Here is a 27,520-nt window from a genome sequence, read left to right as displayed (position 1 = left end):
TAAGTGTTTGTCATGTTCTTTCGTTTTGAAGGATTCACAAGGTGGTACCATCACGAGATAACTTGGTCATGTGAAGGCGTACACGATGCGTGGCACCAACATTTTTGACATTCTCATAAAGGTGAACTCCTTCCCTTTGAGCCATCCTCAAATATGCATATTGGATGGGTCACTCTTTCATTGTTGTCTCCTTCTTCTTGTCTACATGATACATCTCGCGAAAAGAGGAGCGACATGGGAGATTGGCTCTATGGACCTTCACATTGAGGAGCGCTCGGACTTATTGGATGCACCTTCGAACCGCTACTCATGCCACGGCATTGAGCATTGGTACACCAACACCTCCATATTTGTTGATTGTGCTCACACATGTCATGCTCGATGGACATCTCACACACATGACAAATTTGCATCTTATGCATGGATTGACTCATATCATGATTGCCTTGTTGCATCTTGTATTCCCATCTCATCCATGATATATGACCTTGTGCATTTCCTTAGCAAATTTTTTGTGATCTACCTTGATGGCATATTCATACATTATGATCTTATTGCCTACCATCAATTGCATGATCACATCACATTGAGCATCCATTATCATCTTCACACTATTGATAAACCGTCTCATTATGACATCATTTTGCATCGTGGTTGCATTGATCATACTCTTGCTTTTTCTCCCATGAATGTTGTGCATGCATTTCCATATCTTTTGGATAAACTTCATGCACCTTGTCATGATCAATATTGTCGCACGGACACATGTTTACTTGATGGACACTTTGTGTGCGCTAACCATTGTATTTCCGAGCGTCACTTGTGTTTGCACTTTTTGCATGTCTATCACGCCGGAGACACCTTGGAGTACTTGGATTGCACAATGCTTTCAACTCCTTCCAACTACTAGTCCGTCCACGACAACCGTTTCCATGGTGATGAGGATCACGATCCGAGGTCGGATCTTTCCTAAAGGAGGGGGGAGATGATGCGGTGCATCCCACGTTCATCCCCATGTACACTCCGACTACTCTCCAAGACCCAAGAGAACATAAGAGGAGACCTCAACTAGACACCATTGGACACAAGGTGAACTCGCTCCTCTTCGAACCATCACTTTCCATACGTGAGACATGGCTACTACCTCAAACATGTGTGCTATGCATGACCAGGAACCAAGAGGAAGCCATGGACAAAAAGGTGAGGACACCAAGCGCGAGGAACGGGAAGAAGGGCCACGGAAGAAGCTCCAGCCACCGGACGACCGGTCGGGACCAGACGTCTGACGCATGAAGACCCACCGGACGACTGGCCTGGACCGGACGACCGGCCGATCCCGCACCCGAGCCAAAATAAGCGGATGTCCGACAAGTCCCGGACGTCTGACACACTCCAGCGTCTGGACGTCCGACCGCCCCCGGAAATCCGGCGCCACCTCATCCGAGCCAAAACGCCGGACGTCCGACAAATACCGGACGACCGGACCCTTGTGAGCCACCGGACGTCCGGTACCCGTCGGACGACCGGCCCCTAGCTGTGTCCAGTGTTGCGGGCCGAAGCCAATGTAACCCTCACTTACCCCTTCGTGTCCCTAGACTATATATACTCCTCCACCACCTCCTAGTTAGGGTTAGCAAAGGATTAGCTCATATTTTATGTGAGAGCTTTGCTCATCCACTTGGTTACCTTCTCCTCGGAGATTCGAGCCTCCACCGAAGAAGATCCCCCAAGCGGATTCAAGACCCCTCTTTAGGGAAGAACTCAAGACCTCCTCACGGAGAAATCCAGATACCGTGTATCGTCCGTTGTTGACTTTGGATCTTGTATCTCCTATTGTGTTTCGAGGATCTAGCACTTGTGTAATCATTCTTGTTGGTTTGAGTCTCTCTCTCTCTTGTGTTTTCCCCGTGTTTACCCTCGTTTCCCTCCTCGTGTTCTTCATGTTCATTGCGGGATCCCCTCCTTTCGTGAAAGATCGGCCTATAGGGTTCCTACCCTACATCAACAGCACAATGACGACACCGGGATTTGTTAACGAGGTTCGGAGAACTCGCCTACTTCCTGGGGCAATGACTACGGGCGCTCCTCCCCGAAATACTGCAACACCGGCCTTCCGGGCGCCGGCACAAGCCGCCGGCACCCCCTTGCAAGCCAGTCGCTATCTAGTCGTCATGGGTTACAACGTGGGGTGCCTCCTCATATATAAGAGGCCAAGGGTACAACGTGTTCGACTCCGACACTACACGTATCCTACCCACAATACAACACCAAGTCCAAACGTAACCCAACTAGTACAAAATATTCAACACGAACACAACAAACTCCACCTTGTCGAATATTCTCCACCACCTTTAATTTGTCCATGCGTCAAACTTCCATGTACTCCGGACTTGCATTGTCTTCTTCGTAGCTTACTGAGAGCTACTCGACGAGTCTACCCCAGACCCGCCGCCGCCGTGAGACCCCGCTGCTACTCCTGCAACTCCAGTCTCTGTGACTCCACCTGCAATAGTGCTACCTTGCAACTTGTAAAGATGTGAATCCATCCTCCCTCCAATCATCACGGTCACCTCATCTTCCATGATTCTCTTGGTCTTCTTATCCCGATTACAACGGAATACCATACCACCATCATGAAGAACACCAAGAAAAATTAGATTCCTCTTTAGCCCCGGCACATGCCTGACTCCCCGAAGCATCCTTTCAACTCCATCAAACATCTTGATTTTGATGTCACCTACTCCATCAACACGATAACCTGTGTCATCGCCCACATAGGATAAACCAAACTCACCAGACTTGTACGAAGAGAACCACTCCCTGTTCGGTGTTGCATGAAAAGACCAAGCTGAATCCAACATCCATGCTTCACTTTTGGTTGACCGTCTGTCTGATACTATGAGGACATAACTACTCTGTCTGAGTCATCACCATGAGTTGCCTTATTAGCACTTGCCCCACCATTGAGTTCTGAACAGTCCTTTCTCATATGTCCCCACTGCTTACACTTGTGACATTGTATATTCTTTTTCTTTTTCTTGTTCTTCCCAGCCTCATATCCCTTCCGCCACTGCTCACCCTTGACTAGCAAACCTTCACCATGAGAGACTTCCACCGTGTTCTTATTTCTCATATCATAAGATAGCAATGCCGCAGTAATATCCTCATTCTTGACGGTCTCCTTGCCGTGCGTCAAAGTAGTGATCAAATGGTCATAGGATGATGGCAATGAACAAAGAAGCAGAAATGCCCTATCCTCGTCGTCAACCGTCGCACCCAAGCATGCTAGATCCGTCACGACTTGATTAAAGGCGTTCATATACTCCACAAGATCTAACCCCTCCTGCATCCTCATTCCATACAACTTTTGCTTCAGATACACCTTGGTCATCACAGTCTTGGACATAAACTGTCTTTCCAGCTTCTCCCAGATCTTTTTCGGCGAATTCTCATCCATCACATGATAAATAACCTGGTCTGACAAACACAACCGTATAGTCCCGGCTGCTTTCAACTGTAACTCCTCCCAGTCATCCGCCTCCATCTTAGTTGGCTTGGCTTCCTGCAACAACGCCTTCAAGCATCCTTATTGTGTCAACAAATCTTTCACACTTGTCTTCCATAACCCAAAGCTTCCAGTTCCGTTGAACTTCTCCACCTCAAACCTGGTACCCGATGACGCCATGGTTCTTTGTATGGCTGACCCTACGAAAAATACTTCCGCTGAATCGATCTGTATCTGTCTTGTCATCCCTGCGGCTGCCTTTTAATGTGCGCTTTGCACGGCCAGCAGTCCGGCCCGGACACGAGTTATCCTGGGACTCTCGGTCCCTTTTGTTTCCAAAACAAATACGGTTACCTTGCTGTATCCGATTCCTTGGATCGCTGCACCACGCCTTGTACGTGTACATGACGCCAATGTCTCGTGCCGAGGCCCGCTCCGCGCAAGGCCTTGATGGCCCATCATAGCACCGTTTGCGTGTCAGCACAAGCCTATGATGATGGCACATGCACACGTGTTATGCCCCCGTCGCCTGAACCGATCGAGCGATCAATTTGTCTCGCCGAAACTGTCGTATGTGTAGGGTACCGCGTGCTGCTTCTATCGATCCGACCGATCTATCTGATACGCTGTCACCTGATCCCGACGACTCCATTAATCGATTCTTCGGTCATCCAATCCTCTGGATCAACGCACAACAATCTTCTCGTAACCTTGCTCATGATACCACTTGTTAGAATTAAGCCGAGGTACGCGGTCGATCCATCGAGGAACAAGCAATCACCTCACAATGACGACACTGAGATTTGTTAACGAGGTTCGGAGAACTCGTCTACTCGCCGAGGCAATGACTACGGGCGCTCCTCCGCGAGATACCGCAACACCGGTCACCCGGGCGCCGGCACAAGCCGCCGGCATCCCCTTGCAAGCCTGTCGCTATCTAGTCGTCATGGGTTACAACGTGGGGTGCCTCCTCATATATAAGAGGCCAAGGGTACAACGTGTCCGACTCCAACACTACACGTATCCTAGCCACACTACAACACCAAGTCCAAATGTAACCCAACTAGTATAAAATATTCGACACAAACACAACACTCAGGCGTTTTGATCCCAAAGTTTATTGAAATCTCTGAAATCACACTTAAAAGTGTCAAATAATAATGAAAGAAGTTTCACATGTATGTATAGATGTACTTTACATAGTAGAAAATTTCATTAGTAGACATTTTAACATATATTGTATTTGAGACTTAGAAGCGGATCATTTCCCACTTCAGGCATAGTTGATTTGGTAACCGGTTTTTTTTTTTGACCCGAAAACCATAGAACAATAGTTCTACGGTATATATTAATAAAAACAAAAATATGTTACAAGGGGGCGTGGTTGGACCAGAGGGCCTAACCAATGCCAGCTCGAGGAAAAGAAATCATTGCTTTACATGTTATGATCTATCCAGTCTGAAAGCTCTTGAAAGTGCCTCTTTTTTACTTTGTATCTAAGCAGCTTAAGATACTGCTCAAGTTAAAATCTGTTCCATTTTCCAAGAGGATGCTTCGACCTGAAAGCAATGTATGTACCTTCCGTGGTGAATGCTACATAGAGGTTATTTGCTGCCACTGGGTAATGTCCAACACTAGCGCATGTGCCATCCAGGGCGAGTTGCCATCGCATGGATTGTTTGCATGAGGGGGTGATGACGACAATTGTAGAGAGAAATACAACATCGAACCAGGAGTCCACGAAGCAACGATGAGCTAATACAAGTACAGCCTCAGAACGAACCGTCAGTTCACATCAGCATGCTATTTTTTTTAGTAGAACCTCCGTAGACAAAAGCCCATCTACCCTTCTGTTCTCCAAGCCAAGTCTGAGTGTGCACACCCGCACATCTATTTGTCCCCGTGTCTCCTAAGCCGAAATAATGCAAATGATAACACCACTCTCATCATTTCTGTTGTTGATCAAACTAGTCTCTATCGCCGGAGCAACTGAAGTATCTGAAATAGAACAACATGTGCCTAAAGACGAGGGAAGGAGAGGAAGGAAACTTGCATAAAGAAGAGTAATTGGAGGGTAGGCAAATAAAGATTGGTAGTTAATTCATAGTACTTCAAGCTAGCATATAAGACCCTAAAGCGAGTAAAAATTGACATGGACGCTGGGATTTGTGATGGCTACTCGGCAGCACTAGCACATGGCACATGACCCTCACTACAGGAAAAAAGTTTAAAGCCATGTACCCAAAGAACTCGGCTTATATCGATATAAACTCGGTTTATATATAAGCTGAGTAAAACTCCCGGCTTATATAACACGGTTTACACTCGATAGGCTTATACGCTATAAGCCGAGTGCCAGTGGAAAAACTCTCGGTTTATATATAAGCCGTGTGTTTATATAGGCTCTCGGCTTACTAAAATAATATGACGGCAGCCGGGAGATAACGGCCATGTGTCACCGTCAGTATAAACCGAGTGCCTACGAGTGGTACACGGAAGGAATCTTGCGGTGGGTTTGGCCCGGACCTTGTTCGGAAGTGTTCGTATGGGCTGGCCTACCATAACCGGGTGGAGAGGTCCATTGGTCAAAGCCTGTCTGGCGAAAGTCAAAGGATTAGATCTCCTGGTCAACCGCTCCAAGGTTAGGCGGCACGGTGTCTTGGGGGGTAGCAATGCCACCGGAGCATCGCGCGGGGCCCTCATACATGCCTTAAGGTGTTGTGGCATGTCTGAAGAGGCAGCACACGGCTCCGGGGTGTGGCCCCCCTCACGGACGACGATGACACGTTATAGTAAACGTTCTGAGGTAACGGTGCGGCGTGAATATCATTGAACACTCAGAGCGCGATAAAATTATGATTTTCTTACACGGCGTGGGCACATGTGATATAGGACAGATGGTAATTTTTCATAATTTTTGATGATGCAAATGTATCTGAACACTCCCCTCTACGCGGATTGCTCTTCACGTGTCTACGATTGTGGCCGGCAGGCTAGCCATGCCGCCAAATCTTGCGTCAAGGCCTCTTACACGTCTAGAAGTGTGGTGGCGGGTACGCTAGGGTGTCAAAAGAGTCATCAAAATATTAAAGCGGCGTTAAATTGAGAGTTTCACAAATAAGACCCATGAAAACTAGTCGACAGAAAATAGGTGAGAATAATAATACTAATTAAGTAGGTAAATAAAATGCAATGAAAACCATCTTAAACCAATTTACCAATTTCGCACAAATGTTACGCGTTGCAAAAAATCGGCAAAAATGTAAGCCTAGTGCTTTCATCTAGCACACGGCTTATATGTCCTATAAGCCGAGTGCTTACGTAGGGCACACAACTTATAGATAATGTAAGCCGAGTGTCTGCTCCGGACACACGGCTTATAGGCTGCTCCGTGACGGCGCCGTCAACCACTTCCGATGCAGACACGTGGCAGATGTCTTGTAAGTCGGGTGCTTTTTCTCGTAGATACCGTGTGGTTCATATAAGCTGTGAGCTTTTTTGCGAAACTCAGCTTATGGATGACCATAAGCCGAGTTCGTCGTATTTACGGGGTGTTTTTCTCTCGAGACTCGGCATAGAGGAGCGTAAGCTGGGTGCCCGAAAAAATGCACTCGGCTTATAGGCTAACACATGGGAAACCGGGATTTTCTGGTAGTGCCTGATCCTTTGGATCTCACTTCGGGGTCAAGTCCGATATTGCGATCTCATGGTATTATCAGTTAACAGTCAAGCAATGTAAGAATATCTTATGAATCAAGAAATAAAGATCAAACTATGACTCATATTCCGAGGCGGGGAGAGTAATTTTTCAATATGTTGATCTCCACATCTTCTCTAACCGATGTTCTGCTCCCAAATCTTCATACCGTTCGGCTATCTTCGTAGCGGTGGACTGTTAGCAAATTTGTTCTGGTCCTTCCTTGTGATCCCAAAAAGAAGAGGCAGGGCAGTTTCCTCTTCAGCATTGATCGCATGAATCAATTTAGTATAGCACCAGCAATTTGTTAATCTGGGAGTAGGAGCCATATTTTATTTGAAGTAGCATGTTATTTAGAGGACTAGAAAGGGGGGAATCAGTTATGGGTGTTGCGCCCATGCAAGATTGTCCAGATCAGGATACCGCATATTCGAGACAGAATTCAAATCACTATGAAAAATGGATTTTTGAATCCTCTATAAGTGTCAAGTCTACTGTTGTTATCTACTTCAGTATATGCTAGCCTCTTTGATTCGCAGGATTGTCAAAATGAAGGAATAGGAAAAATGCAGGAATAGGATGGCATGTCCCATAGTATCCTACAGGATTTGAAAGAATGTTTGATAGCGCGGGAAAAACAAAGGAATTCTACAAAGAGGTTTGAGTGGATGGAAATTATCCTCCAAAATGTAGTACAAATGGATCCTATGGAAAAATTCCTAAGGATGTCAATCCTACGAATCAAATGAACATCACAGGAAAAATTCCTAAGGGTTCAAATCCTCCAAAAATCCAATGCAATTTCTTTGAATCAAAGGAGCCGTATCTTGGTCGTGTAAGAAAGATCAATTTCTATGTTGAAGAGTCCGAGTATGCAGGTCCGGTGGCCTGAGTATCTTTTTTGCTCGATCTTCGTTTCATAGCTGCAGATGATTTGGCTATTATTCTAGATAAGGCCAAACATGCAGATGAAGAAAATGGAGTGAACATGTTACAATATGCAGATGACACTATATTCCTGCTGGAAGATGATGAAGACAATGCAAAAAACTTAAAATTCATACTCACAGCCTTTAAACAAATGTCTGGGCTGACTATTAATTTTCATAAAAGTGAGGTTTTCCTTTTCGGGGGAGCCAGAGACAAAAGTGAGATATATCAGGAGATATTTACTTGTAAGAGAGGGGAAGTTCCCTTTAAATATCTGGGGCTACCTGTAACTTATGTGAGGTTGGGCAACAAATTTTGAAAAAATGTTAAATAAAAAATAGAAAAAAGATGTGCTTGCTGGCAGGGGATATTATTAAATATGGCAGGGAGAGTTACCTTAGTCCAGGCTTGTCTGACAAATATGCCCATGTACATGATGTCTTTCTACCCCTTGCCAGTAGGGATAAGGAAAAAAGCTGACTTCTTTAGAGCCAGATTAGTTTGGCAGGAGAATGAGGATAAAAGAAATATCACTTAGTTAACTGAAAAACATGCTGCTTACCAAAAGACCTGGGAGGTCTAGGAATTTTTAATCTAGAATGAATGTATAAAGCTCTGCTAGCCAAATGGCTGTGGAAATTAGAGACAGAAGATGGGATGTGGGTTAGAATAATTTTGAATAAATATGTGAAAGGAAAGTGTATATCTGGGATCAAAAAGTAAGCTGGAGACTCTCATTTTTGGGGAGTCTAATGCAGATCAAAGACATTTACTGCAATAATGTGAAAAAGACCGGGGATGGGAAAAACACACGATTCTCGGAAGGCAGGTGGGTGGGATCCAAACCTCTAAAAGAGGCCTACCCAAGCCTGTACTTCATTAACCTGAACCATGACAGATCTCGGTGGCCCAGGCCATCAACATGGGGTGGAATGGGTTTAAGTTCAGGAGAAATTTGACTGAAGATAAAAGAGCTTTGTGGGACAGTTTGAAAGCTAGATGTGAGAAAGTGAGAATGCATAAGGGCAAAGATCAGCCAATGTGGATGCTAACAACCAGTAGACAATTCTCTATGAGATCACTTTACCAACATCTGGTTAAAACAGAGGTTGGGTTCCCCCACAAATTTCTATGGAAAAGTAAAATTCCAGCAAAAATCAAGATGTTTCTCTGGCTTATTGCTAGCAAAAGTATACTGACAAAGATAATCTAGTTAAAAAAGGTGGAAAGGGAGTCAGATATGTGTGTACTGTGGTCGAGATGAGACCATAGATCACTTGTTCTTCTCTTGCTTTGCTGCTAGGTTACTGTGGAGTCTAATAAAATGCTCATTCAATTTACAAACAGCTCCGGTTGGAGTTGATGATTGTCTGGGCCCCTGAATAATAAAATTCAATTTAGAAGAAAGAAAACTGGTGCTGGTCGGGATTTCTGCAATTTTGTGTGCTATTTGGAAATGTCGAAATGATATAATTTTTTGTGATAAATTGGTTAATGACCCTATGATTTTGGTGAAACTAACTTGCAATTGGATTGTTGATTTGGCTGTCTTTCAGAAAAAAAACCCAGGACAAAATCTACAGATGCTAGGGTCAAAATTAATCGAGCAAGTAGCAAGTGAGGTTTACAGAGCATCGCAGGGATGGAGATCTGGTGTTCTTCGACTGACGAGCTGAAGCAGGATCATCCACCCCCTGCGCGCGCGTGCTTTCTGTTTGCTTCCTTTGCTTTTTTCTTGCTGGAGGCTGCGTCCTCGTGCTGAAATGGCCGCTTGTGGCCCTAGGTTTGCTAGTAAGAACTGTAGGCGATGCTCGTTTTAATTCGCCTATGACTGGTAGCTTTTGGATATTAGTAGTTCGTTAGGGTGATCTGGTCTGGACCTGGATTCGTGGTGGTTTCGTTACTGAAATCGGAGGGGGAGGCCCCCACCCCCTCCCCCTCTTTTGCTAAAAAAAAATCACCTTCTTGATCTCTTCCTCCTTCATGTCGACAAACTGTATCTGTTCTTTGAAGCTGCTAAGGCGCGTCAGCTTGGGCTTCTCTTGCCGTATTTCAGCGATGGTGGCAGCAGTGATGGCAGCAACAACGTCACCTGGCTCGCCAGGAGGTTCGGAGCTGGAGTACCTGCTATACTGCCAGCGGACTCTTGCGAAGTAAACCATGAGAGTAAAGACACATATCATAGCACACAACAGGAAAAGGCCCCAGAATCTTCCAAGGCCGAATCGGACTGCTCCCTGCTCAGTGCTCACTGACATCTGTCCCGCAGGTCGGATCTGTGAGCCACTCGTCGTGGATTCTCTGGAGCTGGCCACCCTCTGGAAGTTGAAGGATGGGGGTCGATAGGTCTGCAGCAAGGGGAGAATATATCTATAATGCTTGTAAAGAAGGGAGGAGAAACGTGCAGATATTCTCTCAGTTAAAAGATGCCCGCAAAATTGAAATCGAAAATATATAATGATCGAACGGATGCTGAACATACAAATCCCAATGCATCCCTCCGTGAACTCCTGAAACGCCCACGCCAACACCCGCAACGTCTATTCTTGTCTCGCTTTGGCCACTCTTTCCATCCCACTAACCTCGCTTGTCTCACTTTGGCCACTCATGCGGCCTTGTAGAGAGGGCTTCCTTTCCATGGGATACATGATACATCACGTCACGCTGCTAATAGCAAAGGCTCTGGTGAATCACCCGAGGTTTTGCCGGCATGGGCAATGTAAGGGGAGGGGGGCATGGTCGCGGCCGTCGCAAGCGAGAAAAACCCTGGGAATTAACTTGGGTCACAAGTGTCGTAGCTAGTACATGCACAGCCATTAAGCATGCAACGCAAGGCATCGTCAATATGCACGCATTCAGATATAGATTGTGAATAGTGTAATTACTCCCTTCGTTGTTGAAAGAGTGTATTTCCAACTTTGTTGGAGAGTCAAACTATTTCAAAATTTGATCGAGTTTGTGCAAAAACATGTCAATTCTTGTGAAACCAAATAGGTATATGACGAAAATATATTTTATCATGAAGCTAATGCTACTAATTTGATGGCATAAATGTTGGTCTATTATTGTATAAATACGGTCAAATATAAAAAAGTTTCACTTTTCAACAGAGTTGGAAGTACACTCTTTTAAAGACGAAGGGAGTAGACGTGATATATCATATCGTCTTCATCATGACAGATTATCTGATTACATGCAGCAAAAGCAAATAAGACAGTGATTACTGAACACCATATGTGAAATCACTTCCCTCCTCCTGTTTTCTCTGTTTGGAACTGGTTGTATTTCCGTTCTATGCAATGGAAAGGGGCAACGCCCGGTTCTAAAAAAAATATATGTGAAATCACTTAATTCAAAAGCATGTGCATGTTCCGGCAGCTTTGCCGACTTCACGGAGAAGTGTGCCCAACTCAATATCAAGCATTTGGCAGCTTTAAAATTCAAGAAAGATTTATGCATTCAGGTGTGCAAAGTCAAACTGCTATAAACGTAGAGTAGTAAAAAAATTCATCACATATAAAAGAAGTGAATATTCTGAGGCAGCCACTGTTGCTTTAAAAAGCAGTAGAAAAATGTCACAAAGGAAGGTTACTAAGAATTGTCGAGGACGCAAGACCCATGAGCATGCGAATTCTCGGGCTCTCGGAGTCTGACCTCCAGCAACCTTCCCTGTACCCTTTTGTTCTCCAAGCTAAGGCATATTTTGCATTCTCGCATTTATGCTTGTCCCCATGTCTCCCAACCCAAACTGATGGGCAGTGCAAAGAGCTAGCAATGATAGCACCACTCTCATTTGGTTGTAAATCTAACTATACTCTACAGGCTGAGCAGCTGATGTATCTGTATTATTGGAACTACCATGTGGTTAAAGATTAGAGAATGAGAAAAGGAGACTTGAGTAAATAAGAAGATTAGAGAATCAGAAAAGGAGACTTGTATAAATAAGAAGGTGAAGCAGGACGCGAATTTTTGAGACATGGTGCCACACGAGGATGTAATCTGGGCAGTCCATGCATGCTATGTGATTAGCACTTTATATAGCGATTAAATTAATACGCCAACACTATGCTAGGTTAATTCAACAAATACATGTATATGGGCTGGTGGTTGGGCATCTTAAATGAAGCCGATACATACTTGAGAGATCAATGTGAAGTGTTGCACTAGTGGTTTCCCTGTACACCTTGAATGTTGGTAATTAAACTGTGTGGGGTTAACGACTCATTTTTTCTTCTTTGGTCAACCGTTGTTCATACTAGGTGTTTTTTTAAGTTCTTCATATATCGTACTTGTTGGGATTGTAATAATGCCTCCCTAGTGGAGATGGTAGGGTTCGGCATATATATGATGTTTTCATTTTTCAAACGTCATATACATGATGTTAGGGGCCTAAGACAATTTAGTTAGTAGTCTTATTGAGGAGGAGATTTAACCTTACTTGAAATAAAAAATGTTAACACAAACATCTATATATGCCAAGCTTTAAAAATTGGATTGCAAGAAACTAGTATTACATTTAGGGGCAGCTGGGTTGTGGTCTTTATTACTATACTAAAGGTACTTGATAATTATGCAAATAATACTAGCAAATTAACATGAACGTGAGTAAATCTACTAGGGTGGGTTGTGATAATGAGCCATTATCAACATCATTATGGTGGGTCAATGGCAAACGGGATGTAGGCCAGACATCATCATTGCTGCCGAAAGGCCAGCATACATCTAGTCACTGACATATTAATTTGGATTATTTTCACAACTGCCACTCCTGTCCATCTCCTATGCCCCCACACATTAGGTGCTCCCATGATACAATTTTTCAAAAAACATATTTAGCTGTTTCAAAAAATTCTGAAAATAATTATGAGTGTTCAAAAGATATATGTTGACAACCTGTAAAAAGTTCAACTCAAAAATTCGAAATACACATGGGGAAACAAAAAGGACAAATCAGAATGTAAATAATGTCATTCTGGCTTTTGTCTTTTTGTGGCACTATTCATACTGAATTTGTCTTTTTTGTTTCTCCATGTGTGCTTCAAATTTTGATTTGAACTTTTTACAGATTGTAGACACATGCCTTTTGAACACTCACAAATTTTGTCGGAATTTTGTGAAACATTTAAACATGTTTTTGAAAAATGGTAGCATGATAGCATGTAATGTGTGGTAGCATCTAAATTTTTTCCCTCTTGCCTGAAGCTGGTAGCACATAAATGGACAGTAATTCAATGCGTACTGATCTGCACAAAGCGGCAGGGAGCGTGTTGTAGTTGCCCATTCAGCCTGACAAAAACTTAATGCGCTCAGAGCGAATAGGAAAAACTATACTACCTGGATACGGTGACAAGATATTAGTATACACGCTTTGTGTATTAAAACTGCACGAATCATGAGGGAGCTGACCGGCAGGATTACATACTCGCGTGGCACCGCGTTCACTCGTGATTTATCGGGTGAAGCAGAGGAATAAAGATGGATAGTTAATACTTACTTCAAGATAAGATCCCAAAGCGAGTATAAATGACGTGGGTCCTGTTATTTGTAATGGCCACTCGGTACCACCAGCACATGACCTTTGTCCAAGGCAGGCATCAAGTGTTTGAAAATGTGCCATCAATTGCATGTCTGCGTTGCACGAATTGTTTTGAGAGCTTGAGAGGGTAGAGACGTCAACAAATAGAGTAGAGAGAAATGCTGCTTGAACCAGCGGTCTTGATCAACACCGAGTAAATTACTCCTATAAATGATAAATGATGTTTTTTAGATAAGGAGGTTAAGACATCTGCATCAATCGATGCATGCAGTCATCTTTATTAATTATTCAATAAAGGTCTGACAAAAACATACATCACGCGACCCGAAGCCATCACTCACACCTACAAGCTCGATAATATGAGTGCTCTGACTCTTCATATCTAAGACCGGTGTCGTCCAATCCATCCACATAACGTATTGGAACATACAGCCGGTGCAGCAAATCTAAAGCATACACCACATGCACACGTTTTAGAAGCCGTCGTCATTATCATACCGCTGACCCATCTTCAGGAAGGAGGTCCGCATCATCCTTGCCAGTCCGGCCACCCATCGACGCCACCACAGCATCCAACAACACCACCTTCCTGCGCGCGAACTGCTGAGCACGTCGTGGTCGCCGCCGGTACACACCTTAAAACCATGCCACCAAGTACAACCAGCCGACACATCTTGAACTCTCTGGAAGATCTATCGTGCGTAGCACTTGCCGAACAGGCTTGACTTGACATCTTCACGGAAGCTCCATGCAAGAAGAAGCTGCTCCACCTCCTACTTCAGACTTCCACGGTTGCTCCACAAACGATGCTCCCAAAAGATAAACGACACTGCAGTGCCGCCATAGTCTGATCTGAAAGACCAGATCCTAGGGTTTACCCTGGAGTAGCACAAGTGGGTCGACATTAGTTACATGACGACGCCTTCATCAAGGGAACGATGTAGAGCGCCGCCATCGGCTCGGTTTTCACTGGCAACTAAGCCTCCCCGACTCACAGTTGGGACTAGATGATGAATCTCGAGATCTAACCGCCCAACCGCGAGCCGACCACCTTTGGCGGAAGAGATGACCACCACCGTCGGTTGCACTGGCTAGAGCAGATCTGACCGAAGGTGGCGCCGACGCATCCACCAGGCCCTCCACGCTGCCGCCGCCGCATATCCAAAGGCAGATGGCGCGCCCCGCCGCTACCGCCGGAACAGGCACCTCCGTCTGAGGCAGGGCCGGCCATCACGCCACCACGCCGCAGCCATCGCCGTCGTGTCGCAAAGATCAGATCGGGCACACCTCCACACGATTAGGGGCCCCACACAACCCCAGAGACGCGGGAGAGAGGCGGTGTCCTCCACCACCACCGTCGGCCCCCGGGCTTAGCCCGGCGGTGTACCCCAGCGGTGGTGGAGGGAGGAGAGGAGGGGCTGTGCGCCCCCGGCAGCTGGGTTCAGGGCGCCGCCCGTGTGGCCCTAGCGAGGGGACGACGCAGGGGCTCTAGAGAAGATAATACTGAGTAGTGCTTTTTGATAAATGATGTTGGAGTACGCAATCTGGGCGATCCTGGGGCACGCTTGTTGGAACGTTCGATCTGCCCAAAACTGTACGGTTGTTTGTCATCCGGCGATCCTTGTTAACCGGTTTCCCACCAGTGCGTGTAGCATTATTGGTGATTATGGACCATGTTTGCGTGGGTACTACCTCATCGACGCAAGCAAGTTAAGGAAGCGCAAGAAGGACACCGCCGGTGAAGAAACGACCCGGCCATGGAACACGGAACTCCTCCGCCCCGTTTTACAGTTAGCCGCACGAGCGTATGTATCGTCGCCTTTTGTAAACGCATGAAACCATGGGGTCCCCGAACAAGACTCGGGGGCTGCCTTTTGTCGACCAATTTATTGTGTCCCTATTTTCTTGCATCATATACCACTGAACCCGGCCGCCTGTCCGACTCGCTCGACCCGGGGGCTCGGGGGCTGGCTGGCCCGGTCGCCACCCCACTGCCTTACTTGGTGATTCCTGATAAAGTTAGGATGCCGCAGTCCCCCACTTCGCCCTCAAGCCACAGATCCAACTTTGGCTGTCGGCTGGCAAGCACAACAGGCCAAAACTCCTTTACGCTTCATATACTAAGTCAAAGGCTGCTGGGTCGACCAACCCGGCCCACCATTCATCAACTGAACAGCCGCACAACCGGCTGCTCGCCAACCGGCTTCGCCGGATTGCCGCCAGCCGGCCCAGTGGGTGTTTCGCTCGCGCTCAATGTTTTGAGGGACCCAAGTCCTGCACGTTCCTCTCAAAGAACCGAACTCCTTATCACGGACCGGAGCCTCGGCCGTCTGACTCGCGGGGGGGGGGGGGGGGGGGGGGGGGGGGGGAGGGGGGGGAGGGGGAGGTTTGAGAAAGGAAAAACGCATGAAATCGGTCCAAAAACGGAAGGCAAAAAGCAAAAGCACCCATGACATCTACACAAGTATTTAAGAAAAGGCCCACGGCCCGAGTTCATTACACCCTAAAACCCCCAGTGGGTGGGTGGACCTGCTATTTAACATATTTTACACAAAGTGTCTCAGGCATCTCCAGCGCCGCGTCGCGACGTCGACGGCTCTCCCCTGGCGGCCTCCGGGTCCAGCGAGGCGCCGGTGTCCTCCTCAGCACCCGCGTCGCGGTAAACGCCCGTCTCCTCTGAGCTCCCTCCGGATCGTGGAGGAGCAAGCCGTAGTCGTCGCCGTCCACGGCCCTGCCATCTTCACTCCGCTCCGGATGGAACTCGTCGTGGAAGGTGAACTCGGCGATGTAGCTGGCCTGGGAGGCAATCCGGCCGGCTTGCTCCTGCAAGAGCTGCTCCGAACCGGCCCGCTGGCCCATCAACGCGTCCAGCTGCAGGTCTGGATGCCAGGACAACACAATCCGGAGCGCCATCTCAGCACCGGCACGAGCGGCGGAGACACGCCACTCGCCAAGCTGGTCCGACCCCATCTCCAACCAACGCGCCAAGCAGCAGAAGCTGCTCGGTTGGACGGAGTCCGGCCATAGGGCCGCCGTCATTGCGGTGCCGACCTTGGACAGCCGCCCCAACTGCGTTCCCAGGACCTGCACGCGGGCCTCAGCGGCGGCGATGATCTCCGGGAAGGTCCAGGCCTCCCGTGGATCCGTCCCGGACCCAACGACGCCGGTTGGGTCGCGCTGATGGCGGACGGATTCCTCCGCTAGCCGCTGCGTTTCCGGGAAGGCCCCTGCCGCAAAGGAAGAAGCGAGTTAAAAGAAGAACAACACGGAAGAAAGGCCGGATCCCGACCCGGCAAACGATAAGGAAAATCACTTACTGGAGAAGGACTCTTCCAGGTGCTGCGCCTCAAGCAACGTACCACGCCGCTCCCGTTCGATGGCGTGATCGCACTCCTTGAACGCCTTCTCCAGATCGGCCGCCTTGGCAAGGGCCGTCTTCAGCTCGGCGTCCTTGTCTTCGGCCGCCTTCTCAGCCGCCTCACGGCGACGGGCCTCGTCCTGGCGGGCCCCCTCAGCCGTGGTGACCTGCGCCCGCAGGCGATCCACCTCGGCCTGGAGCCGGCCCTTGTCGTTGGCCAGCTGGCCGCGCTACTGGTCCGCCTCCACCAGGGCCTGCTGCGCCTCTGCCACCTTGGCAGCTTCCGCCTTAAGGAGCTCCACCTCGGCCTTGAGGCTGCTCTTGTGACCCGCCATCTGCTCATGCAGCCGATTGGCCTCGTCGAGAGACCGTCAAGCCGTGGCCGCCTCCGCCCTCGCCTGCACCACCTCGATGCCAAGACGGCGAGTGTCGGCAACGAGCCAATCATAGTGATGACCGGCTTGGAGCAGACGAGTCCGCCAGGACAGCACCTCGGCTGCAAAAAAGGAGGACTCAACAGAAGAATAAAAAAACAAGACTTAAGATTTGGCCCAACTGTTACACAGTTGGCCCAAATCTCGGGGGCTACACCCAGTGGGTGCGCTAGCGCCCCCCCACTAGAAGAGAGCACAAGAATACCTGCGGCGACGCGGAGCTCCTCCTCCTTGGCGGCAAGCTGCTCCCTGAGCTCCCGGTGCTTGCCCAGGAGATGATTGTAGGCGGCGACCCGGAAGGCGTCGAGATGCTGGAGAAAGTAGAAATTAAACAAGGCCAACACTCTAAAGATTTGACCCAACTACTATGTAGTGGGCCCTAACCTCGGGGGCTACACCCAGTGGGTGCGCTGGCGCACCCCCACAATGAAGAAATTACAAGAAGACTTACCAGAACGGGGCGCTCCAGGTCGCGCGTCCGCTCCACCTCGGCCTGGGCAAAGGCCTCCAGCCATTACGTCTGGCCTCGCAGGCGGCGACTGACGGCGTCCAGCGCCGCCTCCTCCTGGGTCTGAGGCCCGAAGACAACGGCGCCCCCACTCCGCGCCAGCTGCGGCACGGCAGCTCGGCGCCCTCCCTGCCGGGGCACCAAGGCCTACTCCCCGATGGCCACTCGCGACGCGGCAAGCGCCTCCTCCGCCGGCCCTCCCAGCACCAACGACGACCCGGACACCGGGACGCCCCGCGTCGCCGTCTCTGACCCGGACGCCGGGACGCCCTGCGTCGGCATCTCCAGCCCAGCTGCCGGGGTGGCCTCCGGCTCCGCCGCCCGCGGTGCCTCCTCCAACACCGACGGCGCCTCCGACACCGCCGCCCGCAGAGTCTCTTCCAAAACGACGCCGCCTCCACCACCATCAGTCCCCGCTCGCTCGACCACGTCGGCCCGCGGCGGGGTGTCATCCGTCACCTCCACGACCGCCCGGTCGGGGATCACCACCTCAGCCCGGCCTCCACGGCCGCGCTCCCTCACCAACAACGACTCAAAGACTGTCGCCGCCACCACCGTGCCCTCCGACATCTCGCGCCAGGCCGGCTCCGCGCCGGCTCACGCCCATGCCACCGCCGCGTCGGTCCAAGCCCGGACCGACGACGCCTCCAGCCCCGGCTCGACCCGGTTCCTGTCCCGCCAGGCCATGGCTTCGGTGTCATTCGGATCCAGGCCGAGGTCCGAGTCGGCCCGTCCCTCCACCTCGGCCTGGTCGGTGAGGTCGGACTGGCTCCTGCGAAACTCGGCCCCTTCGGCTGCTGCGGCTTCCGCCGCCGCCCTCGCGAGCGCGATTGGCGACCTGAAGAAGAAGACGGAATGAGCAGAAAAGAAACAAGACTAGCTCAACAAAAGAAAAGTTGAGCGCAAACGAGAGATGAAGCTTACCCCGCCAAGACCGGGACCGGGGTTGGCCTCCCGTCCCCGCCGCCGCGCTTCCTCTTGGCCGGCCTCCTGGCCCCGGCCAGGTCCGCCATGCGCTTCGGGGCCTGGGGTCACGGCACGACTCTATCTTTCCCCTGAGGGCGGCTCGGCGCCGCCACATGCGAGGACCCGGCTCCGCCCGCGTCGCCGCCTCCCCCGCCCAACGCCACTACATCGACAACTGGCGTCAGCACCGACCGTTTCGTGTCGCGGTCAGCAATTCAAGACACCCGAAGAAAAAAAAATGAGACTTACCCGCGCGACTCCCAGCACCGGCATCGGACTCGGCCTCCTCCTCCCCGCCATGAGCCGCAGGCTCCTCTCGCGCCACCAGCGCCACCTGCGACGAGGCCCGGGCGTAAGGATGCTGAATCGCGTTCAGATGTACCCCACGCGTCGCGTCAGGACGGATGAGAAGGTGCGCGGCAGCAAAGAAAGAAGACCGGACACTCACCTGCGGCGCCGGGTTCGACTGGCTATGCAGCGCCTTGCCGAACCGCCAGTCCTCCCCAAGATTGGCCTTGGAGATGTCGTTCACGCCGCGCGCGATCTGCTCCACGGACAGCCGCGTCGACCCCATGCGGTTGGGGTCTTGAAGGCCGACCATTTCGCTGATGAGGCAGGAGCGCCCCTGAAGCGCGGAAGGACCCGGCGCATGACGAACGCGGCAAGGATGTCGGTGCCGGTGAGCCCCTCCTGCGTCCTCATCACCGTCACCCGCTCGCGGAGATTGACGATCTCCTGCGATAGGCGCCCGGGCGAGTAGCCCCAGTTTGTCTTCGCCCGCGGCCGTGCGATGGCGAAGGCCGGAAGGTTGATGCGATCCGCACCAAGGTTGCAAACGTAGAAGAAGGAGTTCTGCCACTTCTTGGCAGAATCCTCCAGCGGTATCTTGGGAAATCCGCCCCCGACCGCTTCAAGATGACGGCGGCGCCGCAATCGGTGAACTCCCCAGCTGACGGGCCCTGCTACTTCAAGGAGAAGAAGCGCGCCTAGAGGTCGATCGTAGGCTCGACCCCCAGGTACCCCTCGCAGAGGGTGACGAAGCCGGAGAGCTAGACGATGGCGCCGGCACCAAGATGATCGGCTGGAGCCCGAAGAACTCCAGGAACATGTGGAAGAAGGTGCTCGCCGGCAGCCCGAACCCGCGCTCGAAGTGCGTGAGGAAGACCACGCGCTCCTGCCCCTCGGGCCGAGGCCTCTGCTCGCCGCGCGGCAGGCGGACGCCGACGTCCGTCTCCTGTGGCAGGCGCCGCATCGCCCGGAGTTAGGTGATGTCCTCGGAGGTGACAGTCGAACCCATCCAGGAGCCCGATGGCAGTGACATGATCAAAGGAAGAAGGAAGATGGGTGGCGAAGGAGTTCTGCTCGGAGCAGCCGGCGCCGCAGTGCGTCAGTTGCAAAGAGCAGAGCGAGAGCAAATGGACAAGTGGACGCGAGCGAGAATAATGTCCGCCGCCCCCTGCCCCCCGATTTATAACCCTCGGTTTGAACATGGGGAAGTGGGATCGTCTGCACGCGCCCGTTCCACTACCCCGCAATAAGTGCGCACGTACACGCGCAGTAACTGCCTGGGGAAGAGCAACCGGCCCCCGGACGGCGGAATAAATCTGCGTGCTTGGGCCGAGGGCGCGCGGCGGTGGGCCCCAGCCTGTCACCTGGTCTAGTCACACGCGTGGCCTGTCAGGCCCCTCCGACTTCCGGGCACCATGTGGCGCCCGCGCGAAGCCAGAGGGATTGCCCCAAGATTCGGCAGACTTCTCGGTTCCCGCCACGGCCGGGATGCCACGATCCGGCGCTCCCAGAATCCACCTTGCTTAAGGGGGAAACTACGAAGGCCCACTCATCCGAAGACGGTGGACCTTCACAGCTTCGGGGACTACTGTCGGGGGGATGGACCCCGGGCCGGCAACGGAACCCGGATCCTCTTTGAAAAACAACGGGGTCGGCACCGCCCTTCAATACCGGCACGCGCTTGGCCGGGTTGCTCGACCCGGCCAAGCGCCGCAAGCCGGCCAGACTAGCCGACCCGGCAAGACACGTCGACTCGGCCCCAACGACTAGCGCAAGACAGCCGAACCCGGCACGACCAAAGCCTCCTCAACAAGCCAGCGCCACCCGTGGCGTGCTACGCAATCCAGCAGCGGGTCAACTCCCATCCATCCAGGCCATATGATGGGGACGAGACTTCAATCAACGGTGACCGAGGCAACAGTGCCCCGCCCATGCCTCTGGTCAGCAGGAACGTGGCAACAGTGCCCGTCACCTACCCGCTGACCAGGGCCGGCGTGGCTACAGTGCCCCTGCCTTCACCGCTGACGACAGCAAGCGGCAACCTGACGGAGAGCACTTTACGCGACTCGACTCGGCCAAGCCCTGACGATCAACAAGACGGCACACGGTCCCCCTAGGCATGCGGGGCCCGCACCTAGGGGAACCCGGCGAACCACAAACTCTCAGCGGGACCCAGCCCGGGTTCCAGGACACCGATAATACGGACCCACTGACTTGTAACATTACCTTTGTACCCCCGGGGGGTTGGATTATAAAACCCCCCGGGAGCCCGCGATCATACAGGAGAGCGAGCGAGAGGGCAAGCAGAAAACATGTACGAGAGAAAAGCATGTAAGCATAGGACTAGCCACAAAACAGCAACACCGGAGAGAAGGAGTAGCCAAAGCCTTGGCCAACTTCCTTCCTCCTCCGTACAGCTCCAGGAGCAACATTGTACTATCGATCATCCAACCACTCTCGGCAGGACTAGGGGTATTATCTCTCCGGAGAGCCCCGAACCTGGGTATGTCCGGCATCCCGCGCCCGCTCATGCCAACCTCGCCTATGGAGTCCACCAGCGCCCTCGAGCCTCCTCCTCTCTTTAGCCATCCCTTGGCATCTGCCATGTGCCCACCACGACAGGCCCGGACCGACATTACGCGTACGTTTACATGTGACTAGTTCTACCGACGTGCTTTGCACACAGGTGGCTGGCGGGTGTCAGTTTCTCCAACTTTAGTTGAACCGAGTGTGGCTACGCCCGGTCCTTGAGAAGGTTAAAACATCACTAACTTGAGAAGGTTTTGATGCGTAGGTAAGAACGGTTCTTGCTCAGCCCGTAGCAGCCACGTAAAACTTGCAACATCAAAGTAGAGGACGTCTAACTTGTTTTTGCAGGGCATGTTGTGATGTGATATGGCAAGACATGATGCTATATCTTAATTGTATGAGATGATCATGTTTTGTAACCGAGTTATCGGCAACTGGCAGGAGCCATATGGTTGTCGCTTTATTGTATGCAATGCAATCGCCCTGTAATGCTTTACTTTATCACTAAGTGGTAGCGATAGTCATAGAAGCAATAGTTGGCGAGACGACAATGCTACCTCTTGAGCACTGCGTTGGTTTTCCCCGAAGAGGAAGGGATGATGCAGCAAAGTAGCGTAAGTATTTCCCTCAGTTTTTGAGAACCAAGGTATCAATCCAGTAGGAGGCTACGCGTGAGTCCCTCGTACCTGCACAAAACAAATAAATCCTTGCAACCAACTCGATAAGGGGTTGTCAATCCCTACATGGCCACTTACGAGAGTGAGATCTGATAGATATGATAAGATAATATTTTTGGTATTTTTATGATAAAGATGCAAAGTAAAATAAAAGCAAAGTAAAAAGAAAATGAAATAACTAAGTATTGGAAGATTAATATGACGAAGATAGACCTGGGGGCCATAGGTTTCACTAGTGGCTTCTCTCAAGAGCATAAGTATTCTATGGTGGGTGAACGAATTACTGTTGAGCAATTGACAGAATTGAGCATAGTTATGAGAATATCTAGGCATGATCATGTATATAGGCATCACGTCCGAGACAAGTAGACCGACTCCTGCCTGCATCTACTACTATTACTCCACTCATCGACCGCTATCCAGCATGCATCTAGAGTATTAAGTTAATGAAAACAGAGTAACGCCTTAAGCAAGATGACATGATGTAGAGGGATAAACTCATGCAATATGATGAAAACCCCATCTTGTTATCCTCGATGGCAACAATACAATACGTGCCTTGCTGCCCCTACTGTCACTGGGAAAGGACACCACAAGATTGAACCCAAAGCTAAGCACTTCTCCCATTGCAAGAAAGATCAATCTAGTAGGCCAAACCAAACTGATAATTCGAAGAGACTGCGAAGATAACCAATCATACATAAAAGAATTCAGAGAAGATTCAAATATTGTTCATAGATAGACTTGATCATAAACCCACAATTCGTCGGTCTCAACAAACACACCGCAAAAAGAAGATTACATCGATTAGATCTCCACAAGAGAGGGGAGAGTATTGTATTGAGAGCCAAAAAGAGAGAAGAAGCCATCTAGCTAATAACTATGGACCCCGTAGGTCTGAGGTGAACTACTCACACTTAGGGTTTTGGCTCTGTATCTGATCGTTTGGGGGTACGTAGGCATATATAGGAGGAAGGAGTACGTCGGTGGAGCAACAGGGGGGCCCACGAGGGTGGAGGGCGCGCCTGGGGGGGGGGGGGGGGGCACGCCCCCTACCTCGTGGCCTCCTCTTTTGTGTCTTGACGTAGGGTCCAAGTCTCCTGGATCATGTTCGGTGAGGAAATCACGTTCCCGAAGATTTCATTCCGTTTGGACTCCATTTGATATTCCTTTTCTTCGAAAACCTGAAATAGGCAAAAAACAACAATTCTGGGCTGGGCCTCCGGTTAATAGGTTAGTATCAAAAATAATATAAAAGTGGATAATAAAGCCCAATAATGTCCAAAATAGTAGATAATATAGCATGGAGCAACCAAAAATTATAGATACGTTGGAGACGTATCAAGCATCCCCATGCTTAATTCATGCTCGTCCTCGAGTAGGTAAATGATAAAAATAGAATTTTTTATGCGGAGTGCTACTTGGCATAATTTTAATGTAATTCTTCTTAATTGTGGTATGAATATTCAGATCCGAAAGATTCAAGATAAAAGTTCATATTGACATAAAAATAATAATACTTCAAGCATACTAACAAAGCAATTATGTCTTCTCAAAATAACATGGCCAAAGAAAGTTCATCGCTACAAAATCATATTGTTTAGTCATGCTCCATTTTCGTCACACAAGAATGCTCTCATCATGCACAACCCCGATGACAAGCCAAGCAATTGTTTCATCCCTTAGCAATCTCAAATAAACTTTCACGCAATATATTAGCACTATGGGTGGAATAGAATATGATGAAAAGGGTTATGTGGAGAAGAAAAAAAGGGAGGAAGTCTCACATCAACGAGGCTAATCAATGAGCTATGGAGATTCCCACAGATTTATGTTAATGCAAGGAGTAGGGATTGCCATGCAACAGATGCACTAGAGCTATAAATGTATGAAAGCTCAACAAAAGAAACTAAGTGGGTGTGCATCCAACTTGCTTGCTCACGAAGACCTAGGGCACTTGAGGTGGCCCATTGTTGGAATATACAAGCCAAGTTCTATAATGAAAATTTCCCACTAGTATATGAAAGTGACAAAACAAGAGACTCTCTATCATGAAGGTTATGGTGCTACTTTGAAGCACAAGTGTGGCAAAGGATAGTGACATTGTCCCTTCTCTCTTTTTCTCTCCTTTTTTTATTTAGGCCTTTTTCCTTTGTTTATATGGCCTTTCTCGTTTTTTATTTCCTCACTTGGGACAAAGCTCTAGAAAATGATGATCATCACAGTTCTATTTATTTACAACCCAATGATTACAACTCGATGCTAGAACAAAAGACGACTCTATATGAATGCCTCCGGCGGTGTACCGGGATATGCAATGAACCAAGAGTGACATGTATGAAAGAATTATGAATGGTGGCTTTGCCACAAATACTATGTCAACTACATGATCATGCTAAGCAATATGACAATGATGAATGTGTCATGATAAACAGAATGGTGGAAAGTTGCATGGCAATATATCTCGGAATGGCTATGGAAATGCCATAATAGGTAGGTATGGGGCTGTTTTGAGGAAGATATAAGGAGGTTTATGTGTGAAACAACGTATCATATCATGGGGTTTGTATGCACTGGCGAAGTTTGCACCAACTCTCAATGTGAGAAAGGGCAATGCACGGTACCGAAGAGGCTAGCAATGATGGAAGGGTGAGAGTGCGTATAATCCATGGACTCAACATTAGTCATAAAGAACTCACATACTTATTGCAAAAATCCAAAAGTCATCAAAAACCTCGGCACTACGCGCATGCTCCTAGGGGGATAGATTGGTAGGAAAAGACCATCGCTCGTCCCCGACCGCCACTCATCAGGAAGACGATAAAAAAACACCTCATGTTTCAAATTTGTTACACAACGTTTACCATACGTGCATGATACGGGACTTGCTGTAGGATCGAAAGTATGTCTAGAGGGGGGGGTGATTAGACTACTTGACCAATTAAAAATTTATCCTTTTCCCAATTTTAGTCTTTGGCAGATTTTAGCTATCTTAGCACAAGTCAAGCAATCTTAACACAATTCAAGCAAGCATGCAAAGAGTCTATGAGCAGCAGAAAGTAAAGCATGCAACTTTCAAGAATGTAAAGGGAAGGGTTTGGAGAATTCAAACGCAATTGGAGACACGGATGTTTTTGTCGTGGTTCCGATAGGTGGTGCTATCGTACATCCACGTTGATGGAGACTTCAACCCACGAAGGGTAACGGTTGCGCGAATCCACGGAGGGCTCCACCCACGAAGGGTCCACGAAGAAGCAACCTTGTCTATCCCATCATGGCCATCGCCCACGAAGGACTTGCCTCACTAGCGGTAGATCTTCATGAAGTAGGCGATCTCCTTGCCCTTACAAACTCCTTGGTTCAACTCCACAATCTTGTCGGAGCCTCCCAAGTGACACCTAGCCAATCTAGGAGACACCACTCTCCAAGAAGTAACAAATGGTGTGTTGATGGTGAACTCCTTGCTCTTGTGCTTCAAATGATAGTCTCCCCAAAACTCAACTCTCTCTCACAGGATATGGATTTGGTGGAAAGAAGATTTGAGTGGAAAGCAACTTGGGGAAGGCTAGAGATCAAGATTCATATGGTGGGAATTGATTATCTTGGCCTCAACACATGAGTAGGTGGTTCTCTCTCAGAAAATGTGTATTGGAAGTGTAGGTATGTTCTGATGGCTCTCTCCACGAATGAAGAGTGGGTGGAGGGGTATATATAACCTCCACACAAAAACTAACCGTTACACACAATCTACCAATCTTGGTGAGACCGAATTGAGAAACTCGGTCGGACCTATTTGGCAAACCTAGTGACCGTTAGGATTTTCGGTGGGACAGAGATGCAACTCGGTGGGACCGATATAGTTAGGGTTAGGGCATAACGTAATCTTGATGTGACCGATTACACAAACTCGGTGGGACCGATTTTGGTATAAGCTAACCAGAGAGTTGGTCAGGTAAACTTGGTGGGACCGATCGCTCATTTCGGTGGGACCGAAATGTTACAAAAGGGAAACAGAGAGTTTACGTTGCAATCTCGGTGGGACCGATCACTCATCTCGGTAGGACCGAAACGTTACAAAGGGAAACAAAGAGATTACAACCCTATCTCGGTGTGACCGAGATCCCTATCGCTGAGACCGATTTGCCTAGGGTTTGTGGCAGTGGCAATGACATCTGAACTCGGTGGCGCCGGATAGAAAGAATCGGTGGGGCTGAGTTTGACTTTTGGTTTAGGTCATATGTGGATGTGGGAAGGTAGTTGAGGGTTTTGGAGCATATCACTCAGCACTATGAAGCAAGAACCTCATAAAGCAACACCTCATCCCTCCTTGATAGTATTGGCTTTTCCTATAGACTCAATGTGATCTTGGATCACTAAAATATAAAATGTAGAGTCTTGAGCTTTGAGCTTGAGCCAATCTTTTTGTCCTTAGTATTTTGAGGGGTCCACATTCCTCATCCATGCCATGCCATTCATTGAGCTTTTCCTGAAATATTAATCTTGGAATAGCATTAGCTCAATGAGCTATATGTTGTTAGGAATTACCAAAACCACATAGGGATAGTTGCACTTTCACTTGCAAACTTCAACCGAAGCACTTCTCAAATTCACAACTACTCAACTAGCACGACTTTGATATTATTACCTCCATATCTCAAAACAATCATCAAGCATCAAACGTCTCTTAGTGTTCAAAACACTCCTAGGATTTTTTTACTAATCTTGAATACCTAGCCTATTAGGATTATTTAAGCAAATTACAATGCTATTTAAGACTCTCAAAATAATCTAAGTGAAGCATGAGAGATCAATAGTTCCTATAAAACAAATCCACCACCGTGCTCTAAAAGATATAAGTGAAGTACTAGAGCAAAACTATATAACTCAAAAGATATAAGCGAAGCACATAGAGTATTCTAACAAATTCCAAATCATGTATGGCTCTCTCAAAAGGTGTGTACAGCAAGGATGATTGTGGTAAACTAACAAATAAAGACTCAAATAATACAAGACACTCCAAGCAAAACACATATCATGTGGTAAATAAAAATATAGCTCCAAGTAAAGTTACCGATAGAAGTAGACGAAAAGA

Source organism: Triticum urartu, chromosome 7 (assembly GCF_003073215.2).
Source record: "Triticum urartu cultivar G1812 chromosome 7, Tu2.1, whole genome shotgun sequence".
NCBI lineage: Eukaryota > Viridiplantae > Streptophyta > Magnoliopsida > Poales > Poaceae > Triticum > Triticum urartu.
Note: the sequence above shows the minus strand (reverse complement) of the source record.